Below are 23,828 nucleotides of genomic sequence, written 5' to 3' on the forward strand. Positions count from 1 at the left end.
TCTCTTCTCGTCACCCGCATATCCGCTCGAGGATATTCTTCGAAGGGGAGGGGAGTGTATGCGGGTACTTTCTTACAGGCAGTATTTTCTCGAGTCGATGCCCGATCGGTGATTCGATCTTCCATCTTCTTCCATCCTCTCTCTTCTTTTTCATTCCAACTGATGATGAGATAGATGTCTGCGAGCGAAAACAATTGTAAAGAAATTGCAGTGTATATATCGAGTAAAACGAGTTAAATGGAGTTTGGTAATTTTTGTATAAATACGAAGAAGCAAAAGAAGCTTAGGGTAGGCTAAGTTCTTCGAAAATTAGGTGAGAAAACGGTGGGTAGATGGAAATTGAAAAGTGGCGATAGACCATTTGATTTCTTAATTCTTCTTATTCTGCACCCGAGCGCTGTCCTGTAATTACAAAAATTCAAAAGCTCGACCGTTATCGAGCCCTGTCACCGCAGTTAAATAGCATCGTCACGCGGACTCGTTCAACATCCAGACGTCTATCTGCCCTCGATCTCAACGCTGCTGGGCATCGTCGAGTCGCCTCGTTGCCCGTTGACGCGAGCCATTCATTCCGCGACACTTTTTAAAAACCTATACCATAATATATACCGCGTATTAATCTCGTCTACACTCTCCCTCTCTCTCTCTCTCTCTCGAAAGTTGCACGTTACCCCTCTCTCCCGTTACATCCTCTCATAAATTATGCATCGACCAACTTGTCCATCGTCCCGTCAATCAGTATGCCAACGCACAATCGCGAGTCCGCCCATCTCTACGATCTCTTTAAACTACTATCATCCTCCTAAGAAATCCTATTACAGACTTACACGCAACACGCTATTGCATTCCCTTATTCGTACAGAAACTCGTACAGTTTTCATTATTTTCCCGAAAATATAACACCTACTTTTCGCGATCCATCGCGAAAGAAATCCCAATCTTGATTATCAATCAAGGCGTTAGGTCAGGTTAGGTCAGGTTAGGTCAAGTTAGGTCAGGTTAGGTCAGGTTAGGTCAGGTTAGGTCCTTTCCCTTTAAATCGAGCCTCCTTCACCCCGCATCCTTAAATACATGAACGGTATCCGTAGATTCGGAGCGATGCAATTTCGAAACGTCGTTCCAGACAGGAAGCCTGGACAGTTTTCCCTCGGTCTCGTGAGAAGAATTAGAGAGAGGGCTGAAAGGTGGTGGACATACGCGGCCCGTTTAATTAATGTGGCTTATTAGCATATAAACTCGCGCGTCCAGGGGACGTAACCAGCCCGCGGCTGTTCGTCAGAGGGAAAGGGGAGGGAAAATCGTGAAGGTTGCTGGAGGAGCGTGCGCGAGAAGGAGAGAGGAGAATCTGGTGGAGCCACTCGGTGGTACACACGGGGAGTGGCCAGCCAGGAGGAGATGCAAAATGTCGTACGCGCGAGCACTCGAGGCAGCGGGCATTACGAAGCCCCTGGAGCACTGTATCCGCCAGCCACTAGTTACATTGTCTAAGGTTTCAATAACCTAATGAACCCCAACGCGCAGACCGAACCGGGCGAGCCACGGTCCTGGACGAAGTGGCCCGGAGACTTGGTTAATTAAATACAAATTAGAGCCAAGAATTGCGTCCGCGGGGGGTTGCTCGTCGCGGTGAAAATAACACGTTGAGGGATGGAAAGAAAAGGACAAGTTTCTTTGGAGATAGCGCTCGACTCTTGATAGCGTCGATCAGCCAATAGATAGGCGATAGTTGATTTAATGGGTCCTTGGATATGAAGATATCGTATTTTCGTTCATATCGTTTCAAGCGTCGATTTTGTATATTTTTATTCGATTGGATTCGTATAGTTAGTGATAAGAAAATATCAGGGATAGGAGTAAAGGGAGAGGGAAGCGAAAGAAAGAATTCGCGTATAATATATTCGTATATTGGAACGTGAAGATACTAGATAAAAAGGCAGTAACAATTTTGCAAATACGTAATATCGGTTCGTTAAATAAAGACGGATGATCGGGAACCGATCATTACACAAATTGTGAATAACGACAACAATTTTATTCGATATACTTGGTAATCATCGAGAACGAACAACCGTATCGAAATAATGGACGTAAGAGAAATGGACTGGACTCGGTCGAAATCTGCCATCCACCCCAGCGAGATAGAGGCATAATTAAATCGATGATAGCGGGTCCCCGGTCACCCGGTGATTGGAATTAAAAGATACAGGATCCGAAAGATGGACACCCACGTACATCGAATATAAAACGGGTCATTAATAGTACGATTAAATTAATATATTCGGCTGTGTTCCGCCGTTCTCTCAAAATCGTTTCAAGCACGAACACATCGACACGCGATTGACCAGCGCAAACGATCCAAAGGTGCAAACGTTAAGATAAAACGAATTTTACCGGGGATATTTACGATTTCGACGATTAAACGCGGAATAACTCGGTGACCAAACCGATCGTTTATTTAAATAACGTCGATGAAACGATCTCGAACCGTCTCAGCATGTTAAAAGATATAATTAAGCCCGGAGATCCGGGCAAATTAAAGGGAGCTCGTTCGTTCCAACGTTGCCGTGCGAAGGTGTGATTAACAATCGTGGAGAAGAATGATTTTGATCCTTCGTTTTATCGCCTCCAATTCCTTTTCGATATCTCTGGCTAAAAGAGAAATATCGCGTTTGTTTGATATGACTAATTGAATTTGATCTCTACAGCGTTACACACTACATACGTTCAATTTCTACACTACACGTCCAATCCATACATCCGTCTAATCTCCAATATTGCGATATTTAAATTCAAAACCCCGAAATATCTACTTCAAATAGCTCTTTCCATAAAAAAAAAAAAAAGAAAAAAAAAGAAAGAAAAAAATCCCAAATATAATAAAATTCTCTGGGCGAGAAATATCATTATCCAATCAACTCGCGTAGAAGAAAAGCCACGCCTGAATACATCATACAGCGACGAGTAGAGCCGTAACAAGCGAACAATATCGCCCACAGAAAGAGAAAGAGAAAATCCGTGGGCCTGCTCGAGACCGGCATTCCACCGGATGATAAAGTAATTAAATCACAAGGAGGCCCCTATCCACGGGGATTGAGAGGTATCGCGAAGTGTGAGGGCCGTTCACGAGGAGGAGAAAACGGGATCGGCCACGTGTACCGAATGTAAGACGGATCATTAGAAGGGCGATTAAATTAAAATATTTGATTGGGGGAAAGGTTTGGGTTGATCTCGACGTGCCCCTTGCGGAGGGCTGGTAGCGGTGGCGGTATCGCCACGGATGGGGCGCTCTCACCGCCGAATTTGAAATGCTAAACAGCAAATACGCCTAATGAACACGTATGCCCGGTCCGTGGCTATGTTTGTACCAACCGACGGCGACATTACTGCCCGCGTATTTGCGTTGGCAAGGCCCCCGCGCGGATAATAGATTCATCCTTCACGCTTCTTAATTAGGAGTTAAGTTTTATTGGCCTTTAGCCGGCCACCGCTCGCTTTTCGCGCCTTCGTGTGCGTCACGCACGGCTGCCCATCGTGGGGGCGGAGGATTATAAAATGCGCCGATTCCACGCCTGTGCCTTTAACGTTTTCGACGGAAATTGTTTGTTCGAGGTTGTCGTTCCCGGTTGTGACGTGCAGCATGATGGGACAGGAAAGAAAATTGGCAAGCTGTGATTGGGGGGGGGAAGATGAATTTTTGGGAGGGAATTTTTTTATCCGCGATTCAATTTTGAAGTTCGATTCTTGAAGATTCGAGAGAAAGTGTGCGAGGAGAAATTAGTAAGGAAAGTGGAGGAAATTTTTAACTCGATGGGAAAATAAATTTGGATTTGAAAAGTCTTTGGATGGTATTCGATGGTTTTTCTGGAAGATGAAAAATGAAAATTTTGCTTTTGAGAGTATTTGATTGAAAAATTGAAATTTCCGTGATATTTTTGATTATTAATTCAGAAAGCAAACGTTACGAAAGTATAAAGATTAAGAATAATTTCCAATAAATTTTAAGAATTAATGTAAAACGTGATGATTCGATTCCTTTCGTTAATCTATGAAATTTCATTACCTCGCTCGAATTATCTGATTTTCGATCAAATGATTTTAATCAATTTAACGATTCAAGCGAATCGAGAATCCTCTTATAACTAAAGCAAATTCGGCAAGACGCAACGAATAAAATCTTGAAACTAGAAAATTGGATCAATTTGCAGGGGCTAAGTAGCGAGGAAATGCTCACAAACGAGGATATTTGGTAAACGATATTACGAGGTATTAAATCTATTTTCAACGTTGGATTTCCTACCTGACAATTCATTATCAGCCGCGCGGGCAACCCGTTAATATCAACTTTCTAAAAGAAACTTCTTAAACGTAACGCGGAAAGAAATTGCTCATTAATGTACAACCTTCCATTTATGACCGGATTCGAGATACCATTTTAATTTAACCGGCATCGTCGATATCGGACAAAAACATACGAAAGGGACGAGTATTAATTAAACAGACGGACGGAACGGAGTATAAATAATAATCGATTGTGGTAATCCATCGACAACTACTTAAACAAATTTTACAACGTTTTTTCGTAGAATATAATCCAAAACAAGAATATCAAAGGGATTTCTTCGTATCCCGATGTAACGGAACATGATTCGAATAAAATATTCTCAAATTGATTTAAAGAAACGACACGTTTTAATTTTAATATTAAAATAAATTAGAACGACATTTCTTCGTTCGAGAGATATGATAACACTACTTTTCCATTATTTCAAATAATAGAATCCACGAAAGGACAGCACGATATCTACGCACACCTCGAATTGAATTATCGATACGACTCGCGCAACAACTTGTTCGAGTAATCGAACAATCCATCGATAAGAATCATCGTTCGATCAGAAACTATTTTTTCCAGCAGTCTCGCGTCGACGCGAGAAAGAAGATTAAACGAGACGTATACGCCGGTAATGCCACCTTGGTATCCAACTTTGTATCCACCTTTTTTCTCTCTTTCTCTCGTTCACCTCTGTTAACGGGAACGAAACGGTGTATAGGAATAAGCGCGAGGGGGGGGAGGAAGAAGGGGGAAGAAAAAAAAGGAAGAAGCGGGCGAGAGATCGAGCCCATTGAGAGACGTTATCGTCTCGGGTATCCCTCTTTTGCTCTCCCTCTCTCTCTCTCTCTCTCTCTCTCTCTCTCTCTCTCTCTCACTCCTCTCCACGCCGCGCCGATACGTTCCTTCCCGGAACGCTTTGCATTCCGCTCGCCTCGTTCGCCGTCTCGTTTTTGCAGGAAGCATCAATATTTATATTGCATAATGCATTCGTAATTGCCGCGTGTACACTCTATTTGTTCCGATTTTGTAATGCCATGAAAATGTATGAAGCGATAGCTATTATTAGAACCGGGATGCAAAACTTCTCCCGGGGGCCTGGGCGCCCGGGTTAACTAGGTGTAGACAGGTGGGGAAAGAAAGTAAATGAACCGGGGAATGAGATTGCAGAATTATCAAAGGACTTTCTTGCGTGTGAAACCCCCCCCCCTCCCACCTCCTTTCTCTAGCTTTCGTTTCCTCTCCCCCTTCTCCCTGCCTCCCCCCTCTTCCCTCCCCCTCCTTTGTCGCCGTCCCGACATGGAAGCGTCGATGAATCCGTTCGAACGCGAACAACCTGTGCTGTCCGATGCACAGCGAGATTACGAGTTATCAAAATCCTTTGTCAAAGGAATCGTCCGAAGGAGGATCGTTGTAACGCGATGCAACATCGTTTCGTTGTTTCTTGTCCTCCTTAACCGGAGGGGGGAGGAGGAGGAGGAGGGTAAAATGAGTTTTCGACGAGGATCCAATCGGAGATGCGTTCGATACATCTTTCGATACGATTATCGAGCCTCGAAGATTGAATGTGAAAAAAAAAAAAGAAAGAAACGGAAGGTATCCAATCACTTTCGTTACATCTATAGGCACGTTCTAACGTTATTCCAATACGAGATCGAGCGATTCTTGGTTTCGTCGTAATATCATAGAAATTAGCCCGATCCCATTGAAAGCTCGTTCGAGTTGAAAGTGATCGAGCGACAAAGAGAACGGTTGTTTCAAGAAGAATTCTCGATTCAAAGGTATGCCGAAAACGTCGAGCGTCTTTCCTTCCCACAAATCCCTCCTCACGAGAGAGAAAGAAAGAAAGAAAAAAGATTCTTGAGGATCCTTTCCTCAACACGCGTCAAAAAATCATCCCCCTTTCGACGAATCGTCTCGCATCGATGCATCCATTCGCGCTGAACGTTGAACTCTCTTCGGATATTTAAAAGAAGAAGAAGAAGAAGAAGAAGACATAAAGATGATCCTCGAAGAAATACGCAACACTGGTGGTGAAATGGACGAAACTGACCAAGGAAGTCTGAGCAGGTGTCGGACGTCTCTCGGCTCGCAGAGGCGTGTCAGAGGGAACTGGACGGCTTTCGATTTATCGACAACCTGTACCGACGGTGTTGTTAAGACCTCGTGGAAATGGCTCGCACAGTACGATCCATATTACGGAGGGAGCAGCCAGACAAGATGACCGCTTGCTCGCCGGCCAAGATCTGCGAGAGAGGAAGGGTGTTCCATCGAGGAGGGTGGTGGGTCGGGCGGAGCTGGAATAAGTTATCTGCAACTAGCAACCCTTGGGCTAAGTGGACGGTTCTCAAGCGGGAACATCTCACTCCATTGTCCTCCGCGCGGAGACGACGTTGGAATTCCGGTTAGAATGGCCGTCTGTCGGGCGAACATTGTTAGTGTCGATTGGATATCTTTGAATGGTAAAAAAGAAACTAACGAATCTCTCGTCGATCGTTATGGAAATATTCGCGTGTTAAAATATTCCTGCGAGAATCTCGTTTCGAGGAGAGATTGAAACGAATGAATATGGTGTACAAAAATCTCGGTTATTTGTATCGAGCCAAATGAAACGAAGAGCGAAGACTAATAACTCGAATAAATAAGCCTCGATCTACCGATTTTTCTATGTCATTTCGATCGATCTTCTAAAGATTCTTTCCACGAATATATAGGTGGATATACTTCTAAAAAAGGGAAATGAAGATGTGGTCGAAGGAAGACGAAATCGTGTGATTAAAAATGTAAGACGTCGCGTTAATCGTTGGGCTGGGTGATTAGTGAACGTGAAACAAGCAGCCTTGTGTTTCAGTGCAACGAGCAAAGGGTTCTCCTCGGTTGGGAACCTATTTTCCTAAGAGGGTGGAATAAAGGAGGGTGGAAGGAGAGGCCGAGGTGGGAGTCGTTGTGTCCAGTGTCTCGGCGTGCGGCCGCTGGGGTGGTTGTGGCCAGTCACGAGGGCGTATGGGATGGGGTTAGGTCCCTCTTGTACACGAGGCGAGGTTCGGACTTGAGAGATCAATAAACGACCCTCCAACCTGGACACTCGGCCCATCCCTCATTCTACTACCGGCCAGCTACCTTCTCCGCTACCTACTTCGACCCACCTAATGTCCGTTGCAATTGCCTTTTTTGTGTACACGCTCCCAAGAATGCTCCCTGTCCACGAAACACGAAACCGCCCTCTTTCCACTCGAGAACCTCTTATGAATTTGCAAATTTCTACTCCATCCGTCTCGAATTTTCTTCTCTTTCGCTCTTCGCACCGAGAGCGAGATTCCGATCTAGATCCAGATCTTTCATCCTTTTATATTCGTTTTTACACGTTTTTTACGCTGATACAGACGAAACGAAAACTTTGGATGAAAATAAAAGGAAAATTTATACATCCGTCGCAACTTTCTCGACAAAAGTAATTTATGCATCTCCACGAAGAGCGAAGAGATATCAACGAAGAGGAACGATAATAAAATTAATCGAGGAATATATAGAAGAAAGAAAAGAGAAGAAAACTTTACTCTCTCTCTCTCTCTCTCTCTCTCTAGTACAGAATTTTATTTTATCGTTATTCCTCCTCTTCCCGGATCTTTGTAAAACTTTTTGCAAACTAATAACGAATAGAATTACTTTTTTAAAAGTCATTAATCGAGGAAAATTTCCGGGCCCTGCTCTCTATAGTCAGCCGAGTGGTAAGACTAACTTGAGAGAATCGAATCGATGGACGACTATCCAACGCGGAAACATGGTAACCGGACGAGAGGTCCGTGTTCCAAGGAGATCACCGCGTTAGATACACGATATTCACGCGCGTCGCAATTTCAAGAGAGATCCAGAGAGCAGGGATGAAAGTGAGGAGGAATGGAAGAGGAGGAGACAAGGGGACAACGGCGTTGTATCTTTTCTTCGGCGGAGGGTTGAAGGATCGCGTCGTCGTACTTTGTTTCGTATTAATTTGCATAAGGGTGGCTAATGTAAGCAGAGAATTGCTGTAGGGCGCATGCCGTCGACCCCCGGGGCGGCGGCATAATGCACGACGATCGCGACTTCTTCTTCTAACCGTGGTGCGCCACTAAAAACCGCATAATTGAGCAAATTAATTTTCCGCCAAGACGTGGCAGCAACGTTTAAAATAAAGTTACGAGCTCGAGATGAGGGTTGGTCAACCACATCTTGAATACAACCGGACATCTTGTCTCGGGTTTAAAATCGCCGGAAGCTGAATCTTCGGACGTTTTCGTTCTCCACGCGTCCAATTTTTCTGGATGCGAATTAATTCGCGAAGCATGAATATGAAAAAATTAATGGATATCTTGATGATGATAACGAAGGTTTTCATGCTTCTTATTCGTTGAAAATAAAAATGGATATTGCGAAGATGATGTAAAGTGAATATTATAGGAAGATAACTGTATATTTGTTACACCGATTGATTAGGTTCAATGATTAATTATTCAAATATTGAATTTCGTGTTATTTAACGGGGAGAAAAGACGTGCACCAATATTTCTTCTAGCTTTACTGTGAGTGGAGAATATTTCGATTTTGATATAAATATTTTACACTTGTCTCGTTACCAGAATGGAAAGTATATTTCGGTACGAATAATTTTATTTCGTCGTAAAATTTACCCCGTTTTATTTTTTCCAGAGGCTAAGAATATATTCCTCGCTTCGCTTTAAAAAAAAAAGAAAAAAAAGAAAAAAATCACTCTCTTCTCTTCTCCAATCGAATCAAACTAAATTTCAAAGAAGCATAATAAAATTGTTCTACGAAACAATTTTCTTACAAATGCCAACTTTATTCGATCTTCCTTTGAAATCGCAAGCAAGCCTCGATTGATCGACCTTGAACCATTTCCACCACCGTTGCTCGATTAAACGAAGCCGGTGATTCCGTGCCTTTGCGCAACTTTCAACGTACGGAATCGCGGAGTATCACGGAATCACGATGATGGTTCGTTCCCCCAGCAATCGACTCGTACGCCCACACTTTTCCCCTCGTTTTATTCTCTAACCCAGTTTCGTGGTCGACGAGAGAAGGAGAAAGAGAGAGAGAGAGAGAGAGAGAGAGAGAGAGAGAGAGAGAGAGAGAGAGAAAGTCTGGAGGCCCGCGGAGGAAAGGGAGGGTGGAAAAGGGAAAAAGAAGAGGAGGCACCCGGCAGCCACGGCGGTAACTGAGAGGTTCAGACTTTTACGGTAATGCGGCGTCGATTCGAGTGGGGTTTTCTGGCCTGGCAGCAACTGGTGGCTGAAAAAAAACCACCCCTCGACGAGTTCCTTCGAAATCTTCGCGTTCGTTTTTATCGGTTTACGATTACGCGTTGACAACGGCTATCCGAAACTCTCTTTTTCTCCCCCCTCCTTCACCGCCCTGTTTTAACTGCGAGAAAATCCTCCAAGTTATTCGAACACGCCGTTCCTCTACTGTTACCGTTTCCGTGAATGGGGCGTGGAGTGGAGAATTGAAAAAAATTCGCGGCAAACAGAGATTAAGCGGTCAAGGTTTTTTTCTAATTAATTTAATCGATTTTTCGAATTTCGTTCGTCGTAGAAAGAAAATCAATATTCGTTGGTTGTTATTTTTTATTACGATCATTCCCCTTAATTCTTTATTCGCTCCGATAAAATATATACGATCGGAATATATGATAACGATGTTTAGACGGTTCGAAATTATAATCAAGAGGATGTTGTTAAAATTTTCACAATGTTGAATAAAAACAACCAAGCATAAAGACAACAAGCGAAGAAGAAGGGGACGTTGGAGAAGAAGAGCACGAACCGTGTAGCGCAAGAACAGCGAACAAACTGCCACGCGCCACCCACCCCGAGCCAAGGGGTCCATTAATCTAAATTCTATCAGCGTCGCCAGATCCTCCTTCACGGTCGTTCACCTTCACGCTGCACGCGTTCAACCGTGACAAGCCTCTTTTTTTCCGTGTCCCTGCACGGAGTTCCTCGTTACGCCCTCGAAACCCACGCGCCTACGTGTATGCAACGCGTGTATCCCACATCCGTGAAACGCGTGTCTGTGTGTGTGTGTATGTGTGTACGTGTATTCAGGTCGAAGAGGCCAAAACGTCGAAGAGAGGAAAGAGCAAAGTGGACGGTTGGAAACGAGTTTGGGACTTTTATGGTCTGCCAACCTTCTCTACCTTCTCCACCTCCTCCCTTTCTCTCTCCCTCTTTCTCTTTCGGTGTAGCATCGGGATCGAGAGGGGTTTGCGGATGCCGCGAGCAACTGGTGGTGGAAAAACACCCTCGTTCGCTCACTCGCCACCCCCTTAGCACCCTGCACAGCACAGGCATCGCGCTCTCTCTTCCTTTTCTCCTCATCCTCCGCCGATCCCTCGGCGTATCGTTCCTCCTACGAGGCGGCAACCACCGGCTCAAAGCGATCCTTCGACTTGAACGCGTAAACGGCCCGGGGCCACGCGGGATTTCTTTGTGCGAATCGTGTCGCGCACGACACCGGCCCCTGTCATCCGTGTGTCGCTTTTCCATCCAAATGGATCCTTCTTCTTCTGTAACGCGAGAAATGGAAGAGAGGGGAGGGTGAGAGAGAGAGAGAGAGAGAGAGAAAAGAAAGGTTAAATCGCGACACGAGTGAAGGGGGCTCGTGAAGGGATGAGAAAAAAGGAGACGACACTTTCACCACCGGAGACGACACCGATCCGCTCCCTCGGGTGTTCTTCCGCCGACGATTCAAACGTCGTTACCCATTTACCCGTCCTTCTCACCCATCTCACTTTATTGTTTCTCTCCGGTTTATTCCGCCTCCCGTTTCAGCCTTCTTCGGTTAACCGCATTCCGTATCCATTGTTCCTGCAACACCTCTCGTATCTCATATCGTGGTTTCTCCATCCTTTCGCGCGTGCTGCTAGATCCGTCTATGTCCGTTATCATCGGATAAAGTTATTAGGAAAAACTTTCGAAAAACTTTTTGGACGAAATTCTTTCGAACAATAATTCCCTTCTAGGATTTCTATTTTCGTTCGATTAATCGTTCAAATTGTTAAATTGTTTTTCGAGGGCTTTCTGATATTTTTTTTTTTTTTTTTTTTTCGATGTTGGAACGTGGACCTAACACTGGAGGGTGCGTCGAGGATCCGACTATATTCTCGATCCTTTAGATCGAGGAGGGTTGAGAACTAAGCTATCATTAAGACTCGAATAATTCAGCGCAGTCCGGGAATAATCTCGATTTGCATCTCGTTGTTTGCTCGGAGCAGGCCGGTCCAAGCAAGAATAAACATCCTGGACGGTGGCATGTTCTCGTGTCCATGCTGGCCGACTGGACTCTCGAAATTCGACCGGAAATAGTTCCTCGTTCCCCGTTGATTTCTCAAGTTATTCGAAGAAATAGTTGGTAATTAAATCAACAATTGCGGCCGGGGCACTAAATTTGTAACTGCCCGCATCAATTAGACTCGTCAGTTCGGCCAATTATTCGGTCTTTCGAATTTTTATTCTCATTTTTCAAACTTTTATTCCGTAACAGTGAGTTTCAAGTTGAAATTGATAAAAGAAATCAAATTCGTATAAAACATCGTTGAAATAATTTAATTTGAAACGTGTAATTGTACGTGTTGTTCTCTTTGTGATTCTAGATCTTAGCTTCGTTAATAAATGAAGCTAAATGACATTGAATTTTTGATTTCAACTATCGATAGATATGACGAGGTGCTTAGAGTTAGCGTTGCTACAACTTTTATTTAACGTTCGAAACGATTACATCCGTCAAAATCAGGCACAGAATAATTATCTCTTTTTCGATCAGAGTAATTTTCTCTCGGCAAAAATAAAAGATACAACCCAAAGATCGATATTACTTTTCGTTCGAAAATTGGGGAACGATTTATGAAGAGATTGACTTAACGTTTCGGATAATTAACGATCAATTCTAAACGCATCGTTCGCTCTCGATTAACTCGTAACGTCTTCTCACAATTCCCTTCAACTCGCCCGTACTTTCCACTCCTGTCGATAGATGTCAGTCTTATCTTCTCTCCAGTTTCTTTCCATCCAACCATAAAAATAACTACTCACGTGTTCGACCATCGATCGAAGAAACCAATTGTTCCAAAATTTCGATCGAAATTAACGGTTAATTGGCGTGAAATCAACGGCATCGAATTGTCTGCATCGATCTTATCCGGCCGAATATCTCGCGAAACCTTAAAAGTAGCCCGGCCCCGGCTCTAATTTGCCTGTCCATTCGAAATTGCCTTCTTCGTGGAGCGTCCTCGGGCCGGGTCCCTTCTGGACGATGGTCAATCGGTCGAGTCGACGGAGTCGAGTCGCTTCTTGCAGACTCTCTCTCTCTCCCCGAGTTTCCAGACTGTGGGGCCGGTTACAGAGCTGGCCGGGCAAATACAGGCTATGCATAACAATCGATCTCCCAGGAAACTATGGGGGTGGATGGTGAGCGGGCGGATAAAGCAGGGCGGTTGTACGTCGTGGCGGGGCGAGGCGGGCAGACCGGCACAAGATGAGGGAAGTCTGAGATAGCCAGTGGCCAACACCCCATCTGCTGCCCCTTTCGAAACCAGGTTATCTGTTCAACCCCCGTTAGAGTCGAATGAGAATCGGCCAGCAGCCGGGAACTAAGTTGCGCATCCCTCCGTGTGATCGGGACAATTGTTAATGCTCGAAAGACTTCCGGAATTATATGCTCGCGTCCGTGCTATTTTCTCTGCCCGTGTCTTGGAGGGATCGAATCGACGGACACCGACGATCACTAATAAGATGCGCAATTTTTAAAAGTTGAGTTCGATTAAAAGTTTGCTAGTTTAAGAGGGGAGGGGGACGAAAATATTGTCTCTCTCTCTCTCTCTCTCTCTCTCTCTTCTCTTCGTTTCGAATCCATTCGTAATTGCACAATTCGTAATCGAATTCGAAAGACTCCAGGATGTATCGATAATAATCGTGCAATGATACTAATTTGCACTCGATACTTTTCAAATGTTTACTACGAATCTTTCGATTCGAGGATTTTAAAATGGAAGATGGACAAGGTGCTCGAGTGGTAGTAAATAATTTAAAGAGAAATGAATAAGAGATCAACATCGATCGTTGCTTATTAGCAGTGAAACGATAAAGGTTGATTTCGCGAGATTGAAATTAAGAAGAGAAAGGACGGGAGAGGGGAAAGAATAATTATTAATGGAGGATACGAACGTGGCGAGGACGCGATTCGAATTAAAATACGAAATTCGTTTGGACGGGCATTTGTTTTATTAATCGGGTAACGAAAACAGGGAGCAGCGCGAGCCTGCGTATTTCCTGCCTGAAATAAAAGTATCCATTATAAAATGAATAAAAATTTTTATGGAAATCGATGCCGGTGTTCAACATAATACGAATAGGTAAACACGCGAATACACGCGATCCGTGCGTAATGCATTAAATTATGTCTTCTTCGACGCTCGACCGTGGAAAAAAGTGGTATTATATTCGAGGAGGAAATTTATAATATTTATATTCGCCCGTTTCGCCGCTACCGCGGGACGGGAATAAAAAAGTTCATTTTGCAAAATGCATGTACGCTTACACGTTTTAATTATCCGGCCATTCCCCCCCCCTACCCCTCCCCTCCCTCACCCTCCCCCCTCCCTCCCTCTCCATGGTCAACCCGCGATATCAGCCTTTTGTTAATTTTCGTTTGTTGTTGTCGGTTACCTAAAATTAATATATTTACGATTTCAAAAGATTCGACCATTCTTCCACCACTTTGTACGCAACGTATATACATTCACGATGCACTTGCACAAAATTTGTTATTTAACGTAAATCGTGTCTCATAATTATTATTGAAAACCGTAAAATGATAATTTCGGAAAACAACAAATGCGTAATAAGTGCATAAACGTTTTAAACGGTTCTTTCGCCATATTTTTTTTTCTTTTTTTTTTTTTTTTTTTCCGTTACAAAGAGCACGATCGATACGAGTAAATAGATTACTAGCCGGTATCTAAAAGGAAAAAAAAAAAATTTGTTCGAAAATTTGAACACGATCGAACGAAAAGGGACAATTTCGATCGATGAAAAATTTTTTTCTCCCGTATGAGAGAAAATTCAGGATAAATAATTCGGTATCGGCCGGTTGGACGGCCGCCCTTGTCCAGAAGAAGAAAGAGAACGCTCATAGGGAGAGCGGGGTTCCGCGGACCACGTCCGTGGACTGGAGACGAGTGAAACCATCGGTCAACCAGCATTACGGCATTTGCATGTTATTTACTCGCGAGCCACCGAGTACATTTGTTTGGATTATCCCTGAAATAAACCAGTGCCCGTTCTCCCTCGCGCTATCCCTTCCTTCGATGCCACGGCATCGTCGAGTACGGACTATCCAGGAAACCAGACAAATGGCCCTAGTTTGTCCACTTTATGTCCGTTTACATCATTCTGGAAACGTCACTATCGCGTCTTTCCAGCTTACGCGCCCTTACGTGTTCGCCTCCACTAAACTTGAAGAAATCGAGAAGTTTCATCGATTTCGAACGAATCTCGAAGAATCTCAATCTCACATATATGATAAATTGTTCCTAATTTTCGAGACAGATTAGGGCATTTAAATATCTTGGAAATTTTTTATAATTTTCTTAACTTAAACTTATTCTTTACATATACCTCTTTCTCTATAACTGTTCTCCAGACAAAGATTACAAAGATTACGAAGATTCTTGGCTGTTTGTTCGTTCTTCGTTCGAGCTTCAACAATCGCAAACAGTGTTCCATTGTGTCCCGTAACATTTTCTTCCTACCAAATATCCTTCGTTCGAAAATTTATCTCTCTTCCGTTCGAGCTTCGATCGTTCAAACTTCCATCATCATCGTTCCCCGCGATCACGATGATCCGATCGCACAACGGACGATTTACAATCCGGCCTCGAGAATCACCAACGATTAGATCATCCCGCAAAAATTCTGCATAAAACCTTCCTTCACAACCGAACCACGTAATCTTTGCGTCACGCGTCGCAAAGAAAACTCTGCTCTCGTAAACGAGCGAAACGAGGAACGAGAAGGAAGGAAGGAAAGAAAGAAAGAAAGAAAGAATCGATCCTCCATCCTCGGACAAACAGCCATCCGAGCTAATTACTCGAGCGCGCACCGTATCTGGAATTTAGCCCGCGTTTCGTTCGGGATGATTAACAATAATACAAAGCAATAATGTTTCAATAAAAAGTGCAGGCAGAAATTGGAAACGTAACAAACGTGGGTAGGTAGACGAGGTAGGGGAAGGTGAGAGGAGCGGCGGGGGAGGGAGGAGGAGGGAGGATGGCGGACGAAAGGAAGGCGGCGAGGGGGAGAGGAGGGGGGAGGGGAGGGACACGCGGATGGGCGAAGGGGGAGAGGGTTGAAGCGGCACGAGCAAATTTAAAAGCGCAATTACACGAAGATAAACGCTTTGGCAAATATCCATTTTTTTTCGCGAGACCGGAACGCGTCCGCCTTCGTTATAGAATCTCCGCTCTCTCCGTGCATGGACGAATGGAGCCATCCAGATATGTAGATCCGATTCAATTAAAGAGAAACGCTCTACCCTCTCCCTCCCTCTCTCTCTCTCTCTCTCTCTCTCTCTCTCTCTCCTCCCTCCCTCCCTCCCTCCACGCGTCTCTCTGTGGATCTCCGTGCCGGGTACACGCTGCCAGAGATCCGAATACGTGAGTTATTCCCCGACGAATCCCGCTAAACCTATACGATAAACCGCCAACGGCGACTTTTTCGAATTCCCATCGAGTCGCCGGATGCTCTCGGATACCAGACGACGTTCCCTCGGCTCTCTTAATCGGTATACATTGGAATGCATCTGAATGGCCGCCGACTCGCCGGCTAAGTAATCGTTGCACAATGACGAATCGCATAAATGCGAGGACCTCGGACGCGACTTCTTCGGAACGTGTGTGTGTGTGTGTGTGTGTACGTGCGTGCACGTTTGGAGAACGTTCGGTTGCCGAGGTAATTTCACGGAGCGGGAACCTTTAACCCGTACGCCTTCTTGTTCTTCTGCCTCACGGTCTCTTTCGTGTAAGGGAGACGTACACCGTGAGACGGATTGAGGAAGAAGAGTTGGAGAGGAGGAATAAACGGTTGTTCGTTGGCCAGGTTGTTGGGACGAATGCGAAGGAAGCTTCGTTGTCGATACAAACTTGGAAAGGGATTTTTCGGGGAGGGATGAGAACAGAATTACGCGATGGTTGCGGAAATTCTTTCCATTTTCGGGGCGAACGACGAAATAGCTGCGATTCGAGGATAATTCGAATTCGTGGATACCGTTAAATATCCGTCTGGGGATTTTTATCGAGATTGTACAAGGTTAGAGATTCTATCGAAAATTTCGGACTCCGACAATTTTGCCCTCGGAATACCGCCCCCGCCTCCCCTCAAACGACGACACCATTCTTCCCGAGTCTCTTCAATCGTCCCCCGTCGAAACCCTCCAAGACTCCGAGAGAGGGGAAACTTTGCGATCGGTCCACCACTACAAAATACGGTGTATCGATCACCGGTGAAAAGCTGAACGCGCTCAAAACTTGATGGAATTCCGTCAATTACAACCCTCCCCCTCCTCCCTTTATCCCCGTCTTTTGGAATTCCCACCTAGTGGCCGTTGTATACGAAACGACCACGTTCCGTGACTCTCCTAATCGGTATTCATTGGAATTCGTTTCGATCTCGGATGCACGTTTACGCGGCCGTATATGTACACGTACACACGCGTGCATATAAATACGTGTGCGCGTATAAATATGTGTGTGTGTGTGTACACAGGCGCAAGTTTCCGCGTCTCTCGACGACTCTCGTCTTGGTCGTCTTCCCGTCCACGCGATATTCGCAAATTTATGGCAATTCCGTCAATTAAGTCGAGTGAAGCGAAGTCATAACATAAATATGTAAACGGCCACGGCGAGCCTCTCCCGGAGTAGCCATATAAGCTGCGCTTGTCCATCAATGTCTCCGCGAAAGAGGTCCAACATGCTCGTAAATGCATACCCAACGAAACGCAACGGTCAGTGGCTATCATACATACGTACGTGAGGATCCAAGCGTCGCATAACTCGTACACGGGTGCACGGAGGCCGTGTACACGCCCGTGTGCGTGTGCATCGTCGCGGTTTATCGTTCGAGGAAAATAAGAGGAGATGTTCTTCTCGCATATTTTTCGCTCAATTTACCGACAGGCATCTTTCTATGGTATTTCGATTTCGAAGGTTCTCCCTTTTCTTTTTTATTCTTTTTTTTTTTGTCAGAGTAACAGGCTTCTACCTCTTTTCGCATTTTATCCCGGTTTCGGATAATTGTCTTCGATTGAATTCGATTCGATTGTTGATCACTTATGATATGACGTTGTTGTTTCGCCGAGCGAGACTCGTTAGAATTAATCGGGAGAAACTGAACTGACGATTCTTCGGAGGAAAGAAAGAATTATTTTTCATCCCTATTCGTAGATAAAAATTCCCCCTCTATATTTCGAATATTTCAAAAATACATCTCGTATCCCTGTAATGGCGCAAATAGTGACTCAATTTCACGGAAGAACAAATTAAAAGTGGACAAGTGAAAAGTGCAAGTAAATTCGATTAATCGATCAGAATGTATGAACGAGGTTGCAAATCACGCGGCGAGGGGGTCGAACACGAAGGGTGGGGACGCTTAAAATGCAGTAGTATCCTTTCCCAGAGTTCGACCCTTCCTTTCTTTCTGGCAGAGTGCCCGATATAAACTTCCTAAACGATTTCTTAATTCGCCACCCCGAACCTCGAGAGGAGGAGGGAGGGGGGGGGGGGCTGTGTAGCTCCTCGAACGTTTTCGCCCATGTTTCCCGCGTCCTACCTTTCCCGTCCCCGCTCGCAACCCTTTTTCGCATACCCCTCACCCTCGTCTCTCTTAATTTCCACGAAACCCTCTCGCCGCGTTCACCCTCCTCTGCCTCCCCTTCCCCTCCCCTCCCCCCCTCCCACGCCTTTCCACGGCGAATGTAATTAATGTTTAGCATCCGCGTTATTTGTTTAGTTTCATTTCATTATCTTCGAAGGCGTCGACTACGACGATTTTATGCAAATAGAGGCGAGAGACGAAGTTTCGCGTCCTCTCTTCACCCTCTCTTCACCCCCTCTCTCCCTCCCTTGGCTCCGACTTCCCCGAACACGTTTCTTATTGTTTCTGCACCTTCTTTCCTTTATTATCGTCGTTCCTCTTCGTGTATTTTCTTCTTCTTCTTCTTCTTCTTCTTCTTCTTTCTTCTCTTTCCTTTCTCCTCTCTTTTTTTCGCCGCCATCCCCTTCCCGTGTTGCCGTTGCTATTATTATTACGATCGTGACGAAGATCCGCATTATCATTTTCCCAAGTCGCTTCGGTACTCGACGAATAAATATCATTCATAATTCATTCCACTTCTTTGGCGTTCATTAATCCTCTGATTAAATGTATCTCATTATTTAAGAAAGCCCGGCCCGTTTTATAAAAGCGGCAGAAGTTCCATTACCAGGCGCGGGTGAAATTCACGGCGGCGAGCAGTTTCTTCCCTTCCTTTCTCCCTTTTTATCTCTCTCTCTCTCTCTCTCTCTCTCTCTCTCCCTTCCTTTCTCTCTTTCTTACTCTTATTGTTTTGAATTTAGTAACGAGAGAGTCCCTCGGCTAATCGAAGCCCACCCAACGATGCCCCGCTCCTCTCTTCGATCTCATTTTCGCTTGTTAATTAGAATTCACGGCTAAGGGGATACGCGTAATTTCCGCCGGTGGACCGGATGCTGGTTGAATAATTGTAGTACAAGAGTTTCGACGGGTTGGCAACACTTTGAAAATCGAGGGTTCTTTCTTTTTCTTTTTCTTTTTCTTTTTCTTTTTTTTTTCTTTGCTTTTCGTCGAACGAAAGTGCGTCTTGATTTTTCATTCGGGAAAAAATGAAATGTAGGAAGGATAGCGCGGGTAACACGAGGAGTTTGTCGAGATTGGAAACGATTAGCGGTAAGAGAAAATGTAGCGACGCGATCTAAAATATACGCCATAGATATAACAGTAACCTTTGACCTATACTTTGATAGAGGAAAGTTGAATTAAATTATGTACGGTGCACGATGGAACTGTGATTGAAGTGGTATTAATAAGAGAAACGATACTGTGGTAACTTGATACCGTCCGGGGAAAAGATATGGCTATTCAATTTTTAAAAGTTTCTGTAATTGCAAACAATCAGCTCGATTAATCGTGGAAAGAATGATCGGTCAATGTTTAATAGCGAATGAAAAAAAGAATAATAATAATAATAATTTACGAGCATCCCGAACGTTCTAGCTCGAAGAAAAGAAAACCCATCGATATTTAAACACCTTAGCTACGTCATAATCACTTTTGTTAATATTCACGAACGTTTAAATAATTAAATTCTCTTACTCGTAGGGAAATAATTCACGAATGCCCCGCTCCTCGATTTCTTTTATATATATATATATTATAACGAATCTTTCTAACCATTATTTAAACCTTCGCCTCAATTTTCCATCACGACGAATACTCGCTTACCTCACTTACCCAAAATGCATCTCTAATAATTCTTCTTTTATTCCCAATTTTTCTTTCATTCGATATTACACATCCATCCCGAAATAAACGAACGATGGTGAAAAGGGGGCGAGAATTCGAAAGAGACACGGATGAACGACATGGAGGGGGAAGGGGGTGGTGGTGGTGAGCATGTTGCGCGACTTATCCAGACGACGTATTTAAATTCAGCCGAACTTTGGAGTCGTAAGTTCGGGGCGGGCCGAGCTGAATTGAAAAGCTAATTCTCGGCGTACAATCGACTCGTCTCGGCGTAGGGCAAACTTTGTGAATGTGTCTCATTAACCGGGTGCGAGGAGCGTGCGCACGCGTAAATTCGCGCGAGCCCCGAGACGCGTGTGCGTGTTAAAGCGTTTCACTCGGTGTAACCACCGCGTAATCTCCTCCACGGTCACATATTCCCACCGCATATTTCAATTCGCAAACGTCACACACGTCGCCCCTCGCTGGAAACCGCCACCGAAGCGGTTTCATTCGTACCACTTATCGAGAATCGTCGTGCCTTCCTTTTCTTTTCTTTTCCTTTCTTTTCGGTATATTTTCTGTTCGAACTTGAATAATTTATTGGAAATTGAAACAAGTTTAGAAAGAAAGAAAAAAAAGAAAAAGGAAATTCGATCTCGAAGAAGATCTATCACTATGCTCTCGTTGTAATTTTAAAAAGAATTTTCCGCGCGCAAAAACGATATTGCCAAAAATCTTTATTGTTTCCATCGAGAGAAACGGTGTGCATTATTCCGTCGAATCGAGCGTGACTCAGTTCCCCAACTATTTTCCCTACTTTCCCAATTAACGTACCGCGAGATGGGGAGGTGGCGCGATAAAATGGCACAGTTCTCTCGTCGACCACGGGCCACCCCTGAACTCGGTTGCACGCGGTCGCATTCCTGTGTTTTAAAACCTCGGCAAGGGCGAGGAGAAAACAAAAGGCAAGTTGCAGCGACGCGCAACTTGCCCCCGTACGTGGTGGCGGAAACGAGAGAGAGAGAGAGAGAGAGAGAAAGAGAGAGAAAGAAAACGGGTGTAAAAAATGAAGAAAAATAAAAAAGTAAAAAAGAAGAGAAGGGGAAAAAAAAGAAGAATGGTTAAAAAAAAGAGAAAGAAAAAAAGAAAAGAACGAGAGGAAAAGAGACAAGAAAAAGAAGAGTTGGGGGGAGGGAAAAAAAGGTGGAAAAAAGATGTACGTGGGTGGAGCGGGATGAAAAAAAGGAGGAGGGGATTCGCTGAACCCGGAGCTCCGACGAGCTAACGCTTTTATTATCCGTCGCTTTAATTTAAGCGGCTCTAGTCGCTCCGTCACGGTTCCAGGTGTGAATTAAGCGCGGAATAAGCGAGCAGCCGCGTATCCACTTTCGGCGCCCACGGCGATGCGCGGAATAATTAAATGTGTGTTTTGATAAACGCAAACGAAACCGTCGCCGTGCGGCCACCCCGGCCTCCACCCTGGGCCGCAAGAAACACGCAATTCTCCGCCCGTTTCCGAACCACCTAGCGGAAATTTCACGGGCCACCGAAGGACACCCGTTCCTACCTTCTCCTTCTCACCCCACCCACATCACGGTGATCTTTATGCAAATATTTTTCCTCCGTTTTATCGTGGAACGATTTTCCACCCTTGGAAACGATCGATGTTTAACGCGCATTAGTTTCGTTCCTCGAACCGTTCGACGGGATAAGAGCGGTTTATCTAAACTGTTTCCACGATTTGGGAGTGATGGGCTGATTTTTGGTGGTCGATAGATCTATAAATGGTTGCAAATAATTTTTTTTTATTACCGTTCGATTTGTAATCTTCTTGTGTATAAATTGTGTAAAATCTATAGGAATATATAATATATTTGTTTATTGATATGTTTGTTTATTAAATGCGCAATTAATATATGAGATTAATTAGAAATTTTATCAACTTTGAGATCTTTTTATAATGGATGCAAAAATCGTTCCTTCTTCGTAGATAAGATTATCTTTTCTTTTTTTTCTTTTAAACTGATTTAATTCAGTATAATAAATATTTAGTAACATTTATTTTACATTTACATTGTTATTATTATTATAACAATATTCATTATATAAAATTTATAATAAACATAATATTCATTATATAAAATCCATTATATAAAATTTGTTATATAAACAGTAACTTTCTAAATTAAATATAAATCTAACTTTTAATAATTATTTAATGTATATTTATATATATTAAATGAAAATAGTATAAAAACGTATGTTTATATATTATTTTTTATGCATAATAAAAAATTATTAGATAAAATTAAAATTATTAAATAAAATTTGCATTATTATTTATATGATGAATAATTTATATATAATTCAAAGAATTGTATAAACCGTATAAAAAAAAAATTAGTATTGAAAAAAGAAAAGAAAAAGATTTTCGATATTCATAAAAAGGATTAAATAAATAATTAATTAAATAAAATAATTACGCGGTTGTAAAATAAATTGAAATTCATTATCGAATTCGAATCGAATATTATTATTTCGCCCTTCGATTCTCGCGCTCTCGTGTCTCGAACGAAGCTCGCGCGTCGTCGGCAAAGCCCGTCCGAAATCGTAAACAAAGACGCCAGTCTGCTTCGAAATTTTGTGCGGTGCGGAGTGATGTGCGTATTTGCGTTCTTTTCGGAAATTACGATATATTATCTTCGGAATCTACGAATGGACGATGACCAAAGGCTTCTTCGCTATCCAACATGCTGTGTGAACGAAGATAGGTCCGTACTAATTTAATTTTATATAATTTATAACCATTTAAGAATAGAATTATCAATTTTTTTTAATAAGAAGAGATATTTTACATCGCGAACGATTGTCATTTATGCGTGACGTTCGATTTACTTCGTTACCTTTACTCCTGGGGACAAAATTACAATCATTTTAGCTATTTTATTGCGATAGTTTTATATCTATTATATTTTGTTAGTTCGATGTAGATTAATGTAATGTTTAGAATTAAAGAATGGATGTTTGTTGCAATTTTATCGATGCAAATTTATACGGTTTTAAATATAGGTCAAAAAATATAACATAAGTAGAGATTTGTTTCAATTACTTAAAAAGTTACAACGAATATTTTTTTGAATATTATATATATATATATGTTTTTACGTATTATATATATTCTACGCACTTTTATATTGAAATTTCTTATAAGCATACAAGATCTATTTATAATTATAAAAGTGTATGTAATTATAATATTTTCCTCTTTATTAAAAAGAGGAATATCGCGTATAATATCGCGTAAATAGATAATATATTCATCGCGTATTGAAATCCTTATTGAAAAAGAATTTCTCTCTCTCTCTCTCTCTCTCTCTCTCTCTCTCTCTCTCTCTCTCTCTCTCTCCTCTCCTCTCCTCTCCTCTCCTCTCCTCTCCTCTCCTCTCCTCTCCTCTCCTCTCCTCTCCTCTCCTCTCCTCTCCTCTCTCTCTCTCTCTCTCTCTCTCTCTCTCTCTCTCTCTCTCTCTATCTATCTATCTATCTATCTATCTATCTATCTATCTATCTATCTCTCTCTCTCTCTCAAGAAACACTCCGAAAAATTTAACTGCGTAATATTTTTATTGCGTTAATATTTTTGTTTTCCTCTCGTGGACAACGAAAAAAAGGAGGAGTAGAAATTCCAAGAAATAAATTTCCTCGTTTGTTTCCGAGAAATTTCACACGTGTAAACACAGATAATCTCGCACATATTTTTTCCACGAACTCGACGAACACTCGATGATTTCAAAACAAATCTCTCTTGCTCCGTCATTTATTTACATTATTATTTAAAAGTGTATACGTATTCGTGCCTCCGAATGGGGTGGAAAGTAATGGTCAGTAGAGCAACCGAGAACGGCCGAAGGTAGCCGAACGTAACCGAGCCG

At 43.2% G+C, this 23,828-nt stretch overlaps 1 protein-coding gene across 7 annotated transcripts in view; it reads left to right on the forward strand.

Annotated features, from left to right (window-relative positions):
• Window positions 1–23,828, forward strand: part of pdm3 (POU-domain protein pdm3) — a 190,742-nt gene that overhangs the window by 91,518 nt on the left and 75,396 nt on the right. The window lies entirely within an intron of this gene.

The sequence above is a fragment of the Apis florea genome, unplaced genomic scaffold, assembly GCF_048593485.1.
Source record: "Apis florea isolate Af1SG1 unplaced genomic scaffold, ASM4859348v1 contig_3810_pilon, whole genome shotgun sequence".
Taxonomy (NCBI): domain Eukaryota; kingdom Metazoa; phylum Arthropoda; class Insecta; order Hymenoptera; family Apidae; genus Apis; species Apis florea.